Raw genomic sequence first — 7,160 nt, forward strand, 5'->3', positions numbered from 1 at the left:
GCTGAATGGAGCTAAATTCTGGGCTGCATTCTGGTGAGTGAGCCTGTAGTAATCCTTTCTCTTTCTTGGCTTTATTCCTGTATGTAAGTAAAGTTTTTTTTTCTCCTTCTGGCAAGTTATCATATTTTAGTTTGGTATTTTGAAAAACACCATAATGAGACTGGACTATGTATCATATTAACCAAATGACAATTTCTGAAAATTGGTGTTTAATTGGATCTCTTAAGTTATCAGATGGAACATTGGTGAGTAAATCATGTCTATACTTATTTCAAATAAACTTGGCCTCACTTTTTCTTTCTTTGTTTTCAATAGAGTCAAAGTATCGTTTGCCATACCTTACTTGAAGGAGTGTTAAATGTCTTAGGAGAAGCAGCAGGAATGGGGATGACATCACAATCACTATGGACGGGCTAGTGGCACGCTACATCAATTTCATGATGTTCACTTCAAAGTATTTCCAAACATTCTTCTTCAAAATTGAAAACTAAGTTAAGTTAATGCGCATAATTACGGATCACATTGTGATAATTTAAAAATGCATATACTGTGTAATTATATTATCAGGTAATTAGCATATCGCTTTCCTCAAACGTTTGTGAGTTCTTTGTGTTGAGAGGCATTCGAATTCTTCTGTGTCAGCCATTTTAAAGTATTCAGTTAATTGTTGTAAAGCATAATTGCCTTACTGTATCATCAAACATTTGAAGCTTTTCCTCCCTTCTAATTGCATCTTCTGTGTCAACTTTTCTTCCTATATGTATTTATGTCTATACCCTCCTATAGTCATACACACCCCAGAATCTAGTAACCAATTTTGTCTACTCTCTAGTTGTATGAGACCAGCTTTGAGGTTCCACAAGTGAGTGCCATTATTTGTCTTTATGTCCCTTGCTTATCTCAGTAAGCATTATGTCCTCTGTGCTCAGCCATGTTACTGCAGATAGCAGGCTTTCTTCCATATTTATGGACAGATAGTGTGCTATTGTCATCTTCCAGAGATGGAAACCTAGAATGATTCCATATTTTTTCTATTGTGGCCAGAGATGGCACAAACGTGGACACACTGACATTTCTGCAAATTCAGAAGAAAACTTAACTTAGATTCAGGCGTAGAGGAGAGAGAGAGAGAGAGAAAGGATTACTACAGGCTCAGAATGCAGCCCAGAATTTAGTTCCTTTCAGCTCAGATAAATGGAATGGCTGACCAGCCACCTAAATGGAAAAAAGGAACATCTTTTATACTTCTGTGCACTGAAAAAAAGTTATTAAATGTGTTGTTATGTGAAGCAGCTATTTTCCACCATTTTCTCACCATTGTCTGAAAAAAAAATCATCTTGAAGGGAAAAACAAATCAGTTTTCTGTGACAATATTCTACTCTGCTCAGATATACCCCAGGAATGTAATTTCTCAGAGTTTGCTGCCCAGGTCTGCTTGATCTGGGGCATGCAATGGCAGTTGCATTGCCCTGGTTTCCTGTTCTTTGTGTGTGCAATGTGACTTCGGGGAACATGGACGAGGTACTGGCCTTGTCGGCTTGCACAGAGCCTTGAGGGATCCTTGTGTTCAGGCCTACCCTATCATAGTATGCTTCAGATACAGCAAATGTTACCACTATTGATGACAGATAAACTTACAAAATCCTGTGCACTCTGGATCTGTATGTGTATATGGAGATGGAGATGAAGAGGTGTGTGTGTGTGTGTGTGTGTGTGTGTGTGTGTACATTCAAACTTTCACAAAGATAATGCTTTCCATATGATCTCTACATCTCTTGCTAATGACAGATTGATTGATAGATGATAGATAGACAGACAGATGGACAAACAGATAGATAGTAAGAACAATAGATGGAGAAATAGATGATAAGAAGAATGGTTAGTATAGTTCATTGACCGACTGCATTACAAATGCATTTAGATTCTTAAATCTAAATTTTCTTATTTAAGGAAAATCTCATAAATTAAAATTCCAAGATAACTCTGTAGGTAATAGAAAAATAAATTAATATCTGTGTAGATACATGTGATTTCATTATTGTCTACAACTGAACTACTGAGTTCACATAAATCTTTGGGAGTATAAAATAAGTTCTGTATTGGAAATGCTGAATAGGAAATTCAGAATAAGCTCTCCTCCAGCTGAGCAAGATGTCCAAAGGAAAGAAGGCCAAGGGGAAGAAGGTGGCCCTGGCTTCTGTCATCGTCAAAAAACAGGAGGCCAAAAAGGTGGTCAATCCTTTGTTCGAGAAAAGGCCCAAGAACTTCGGCATTGGGCAGGAGGACATCCAGCTCAGAAGAGATCTAACGTGCTTCATCAAATGGCCCCACTACATTAGGCTGCAGCGGCAAAGAGCCATCTTCTATAAGCGGCTCAAAGTACCTCCTGCTGTTAACCAGTTCACCCAAGCCCTGGACAGGCAAACAGCTACTCAGCTGCTTAAGCTTGCCCTCAAGTACAGGCCAGAGACAAAGCAAGAGTAGTAACAAAGGCTACTACTGGCCCATGCTGAGAAGAAAGCTGCTGGCTAAGGGGACATCCCAACCAAGAGACCACCTGTCCTCCGAGCAGGAGTCAATGCAGTCGCCACCTTGGTGGAGAACAAGAAGGCTCAGCTGGTGGTGATTGCCCATGATGTAGACCCCATTGAGCTGGTGGATTTCCTGCCTGCCCTGTGTCGAAAGATGGGGGTGCCCTACTGCATCATCAAGGGAAAGGCTAAGCTGGGGCACCTGGTCCACAGGAAGACATGCACCACTGTTGCCTTCACACAGGTTAACTCGGAAGACAAGAGTGCTCTGGCTAAGCTGGTGGAAGGTATTAGGACCAATTATAATGACAGATATGAGGAGATCCATTGCCACTGGGGAAGCAACATCCCAAGTCTAAGTCTGTGGCTCACATTGCCAAGCTAAAAAAGGCAAAGAATAAAGAACTCACCACTAAATGGTGTTAAATGTACACTAAGTTTTCTGTACATAAATATAGTTACAAAATTTTTAAAAAACTAAATTCAGAATATAACCAAGCATAGACAAAGCTGGTAATGGTCTTAGAAATCTCGATGTGTCAAGTTCTACTCACGATCTCAACTAAGTTAAGCTTGAAATCTTCCATTAGTTTCAAGAAGTAAAAATTGGCAAGAATAGTTTCTCTAGGTTTGAAGAGGGATGGGGTACTGTGTGAAGCACTCAAGACATTGGGTGGAAACTTCCTTACTGAACAGAACAGAAGGGCCTGATGGGTATTGGAGATAGATTACCTATGGCCGTACCTCATCTCCACTTTAGTTCTGGAACTTAAAGCATATAGCTGCACTAGTCCTAATTTTCCTAATGTATAAACATAGTATTGGAAGGATTAATTATGATAATTAAATGAACTGACACATAGAAAAAGCAGTACCTATGTATGTTGAGTAGCACCTATATATTTTAAGGTCTTGGAAATATTGCTTTCAACTAACTTTGGTTAAAGTGACAGAGTTTAAAGAAATTAATTAGAATAAGACAAAAGGGAATATTGGTTTTTTAACCACTGTTTCATTGTTGTTTAAGTAGAAAAAGGCTTAATTTAAAGTTGTCAAGTAGGCACAGAGACAAAGAGAAGAATGATGAATGAGTAGACATAATTTAGGGGATGGGCTGGGATCCACAGCTGTGCTACAATGGTGTCTTGAGAAGCAATAATATTCTTCCATTGTGATGGAGGGGTGGAAGGGATGGACCAATACAAAAGGATACATGTCTGGAGGTAAACAGGTAAGGAGCTAAGCTTGCTCTCCCAGATCCCCCTACAGATTCTACAGGGCAATAAAGAAAACCAAGACAGGGAGAAACCACAGTATTAAAGAGGCATGTCTTTCACCCGTTGAAAATCAAACCTGAAGAGCATCTCTCTGCCTAAAACTAATTACATCAAGGGAAAAATTAAAGGCTAGGGCAAAGACTGGTCTATCTAACTTAGCTAAATACTTCAGAGTTGTTCCCTGCTGACAGACGGGGTGGAGATTGGCTTGTTCATATCTGTATCAAGTATTCCAACGCTACCCTAGTTGATAGAGGTGTCTAAAGCCTCTGGTAAAGGTTTCTTGGTTTATATTTGAGCAATTTTGCACATGTTCTTTAAAGGTCTGTTTAATTATTGTTATTATATTCCCACCTACAGACGTTTTCTTTTTTTTTCTTTTCTTCTTCTTCTTCTTCTTCTTCTCCTTTTTTTTTTTTTTTTACCATTTTCTCCTGATCAAGTCTTCAAGAAAGTCTTTATCTTGCCTTTATTTTGGTACTGCCAGGTATAAATTCTAGAATCTTTCTTATGCTTCAACTGTTGCTTAAAGAGATACCCCTATAGATAATGAGCAAATATTTTATGCTGTTATGGAAGATAACTGGCATCATATGAAATTTGTTCTTCATAGGGAAAGCACAATGGGTATTTTGGAGTCCTTGAATTGTGCTTCAGTTGTATTGAATTTTTCAGAACTATAATGGAGCTGCTGGGGTTTGGTGGAGACTTGTTGTCCTGGCTGTTGTTGGTTGTGTTTTTACGCTGGGATTTAGGCATCTGGGTTTGGGTGATTGTACTTCTAGGTATTGATACCTGCTCTTGACTTTGTTGGGTGGGTGTTCTATTCACTGGTTTCTGTGGCCCTCTCTTGATTTTTAGGAGAGAATGGTAGCTGTGGGTTGCCTGGTAGGGAGTTCTTCTGAGATGCTGCCAAGTGTGGCCACTGGGAATCCCCCCTGGGTAGAATGAGTTTCTAGGTATTGGGAGCTAAAGTGAAGAAATAGGGATGGGCTAGAAGAGAATTGCTGACAGAGCTCATGGCAGGGAGGAAGCTGGGTCTGCCATAAGGATCTGAGTAGACCCCTTGGAATGGGGACAGAGAGGAAGGTGATCTGCTACAGGTGGCCGCGAGGTTTAGTAATTAAAATTAAAGGAGGAGTACAAGGAGAGTAAAGGTTATCTGTGTAATCATCAGGTTTCCAGTGAACACTACCATGTGTTGACACATGAGACAAAGGGTAAAAGACAGAGGTAAAAGGAAGGTTTAGGAGAAGATTTGCATAGTCCACTGGGAATAGGGACAGAGAAGAAGGAGAGGCTTCAGGCAGCAAGTGGTCAGCTACACAACTGGGGATAAGATGGGGAAGTTCAAATTGTGGACAGGAGGGACCCTGTGAGAATTATAAGGAAAGGGTTCCATTTGAAACATAACAATATTCCCAAGATGAATTTCATCTTTCATTTCTTGTCTTAAAGAATAAAGCATTACTTGAGGTTTGAGGTCATCAGCTTCACTGAATGAATACTAGTGTCTGCTTTTAAATTGAGAATGAATTAAAAATCCAGCTCTCAGCTTATCAGAATCATGTTGTGTAGTTTGGAGAGCAAGTAAGAATTCCTCCTGGGACCTCTGTCCTGTCACATTGTTGAGAAACTTCTACCTCTCAGATTACAACTGGGCATGAAAGACCTTTTCTTGGAAGATTGACCTTTCCTGTTCTTTAAAAGGAAGTTGGGAGGCCAGCAAGTTGTTCTCTGTTCTCTACTGGGTTATTATTATAGTGCGAAGCTAGCTATTTTCTCTCTGTTGATACCACAAGGAGACCATTCTTCTGTGAAATTGCGATGAAAATTTCATATTTTTCGTTGTATCCTGTTTGTTTAACAATGCACAGGATTTTCCTTTAGAATACATCCATTATTATATATTTCAAGTATGTAGAGTATAACAAGACATTTCTCATCTATCAATAAGCCTTAAATTTTTATTTGGTACTTACCACACAATGCATACAAAGTCAGACATTTTTCTTTTCATTATTTTAGGTTTCTGCTCAAATGCTACCAAATCAGAAAGTTAAACTTAACTGAAAGCATACTTCTTCACCTACGACTCTTGATCTGATTACCTGCCGTGTTTTGTTCACAAGAGCCTTTTCAAAGCTAAAGGCTTATGTGTTTACTGTGTTTACTTGTTACTTTTCAGAATACCTCATTGCCTCTAGAGGTATGTTGAATGCTGTTGAATAGTTCCATAAATTCTTCAGAATAGCAAAAACCAGAGGCGTACAATTCTGTCTCTGTTTCTGGTGGCATAACAAAAATGACATCAAGTAAGTAAATTTCCGAATGAGAAAAAAAATGTCCATTTTTTTTTTAAGGGTCTAGAGAATACCTCAGACCAAAAGCACTGGGATTCAAGTGCCTTTCACTCTGTTTCTTCATGAAAAAATAAAAAATAAAAGATAGGCAAGCTTCTTCACATATCATTCACAAAACCAGTGGTCCTATCCATGTGGGCTCTGCCCTCGTGGACCAATCACCTCCTAAAGACTCCTAATCTTAGTTCCCTCGTTTTCAAAATGAGTTTTCAACATTAAGAAGTTTGGAGACACACAGAGTCACAGACTGCAGATAGATAGAGGACTGATCATGAAGAGTTAGCTCTGGTCTACGTGCATAGTTAATTGTAACAAACTGTATGGTTTTAGTGCCCTCCGTCAGCTTTTAAGTGAATATTATTCTCAATAAAGTACATTATAGTTTTGAGATCATATCATAAATTTGTAGAATTGATTCATCAATACAAACAAATCATTTTATAATGGAACCCTGGTCTTTTTTTACTACATTAAAAAAAATTGACTCTATAAGACCATAGGGAAAGTCCCACGATAACCTTATTTTCAAGCCATCTTGACTAAACTGACAGTCCAGAGCTATATACACATAAATCTTTCTGAGAAAGACCTCTGCAGATGTGATTAATGTCTATAACCTGTCAGGCCTACATAACCCATAGTGTACTAAATGCTAAGAATGGGATCTACTACATTGTGTTCTTCAGAAAAGAGTGAGGGACTCTTTTTTTTCCTCTTTATTATGAAAAACAAAGAAAAGCCATTTAATCAAGTTCCAGGGTCCCTGAGTTCCTCTTCACCTGCATAAAGTATATTTAGATTTAAATAGAAGAACTGAGATGGGATGAGACATACACATAACTCATAAGCTTTGCTCAAGGTCCGGTCATTTCCTGAGCTCTGGTCCTGCAGGTTGGTCTAGGTCAGAAATGTTTCTCCTTGTCATCATGAGAGAGACCAATCCAGCTCCTGCAAGCTCGTCTCTTCTGCTCATGTGTCATCCCTCATA

The 7,160-nt window shown here is 39.0% G+C and overlaps 1 pseudogene; it reads left to right on the top strand.

Annotated features, from left to right (window-relative positions):
- Nucleotides 1–2,146: 2,146 nt before the first annotated feature.
- On the top strand, nucleotides 2,147–2,958 carry LOC114609355 (annotated as a pseudogene).
- The last annotated feature ends 4,202 nt before the right edge of the window (nucleotides 2,959–7,160 follow it).

This window comes from Grammomys surdaster, unplaced genomic scaffold (genome assembly GCF_004785775.1).
Source record: "Grammomys surdaster isolate TR1022 unplaced genomic scaffold, NIH_TR_1.0 125953, whole genome shotgun sequence".
NCBI classification, from domain to species: domain Eukaryota; kingdom Metazoa; phylum Chordata; class Mammalia; order Rodentia; family Muridae; genus Grammomys; species Grammomys surdaster.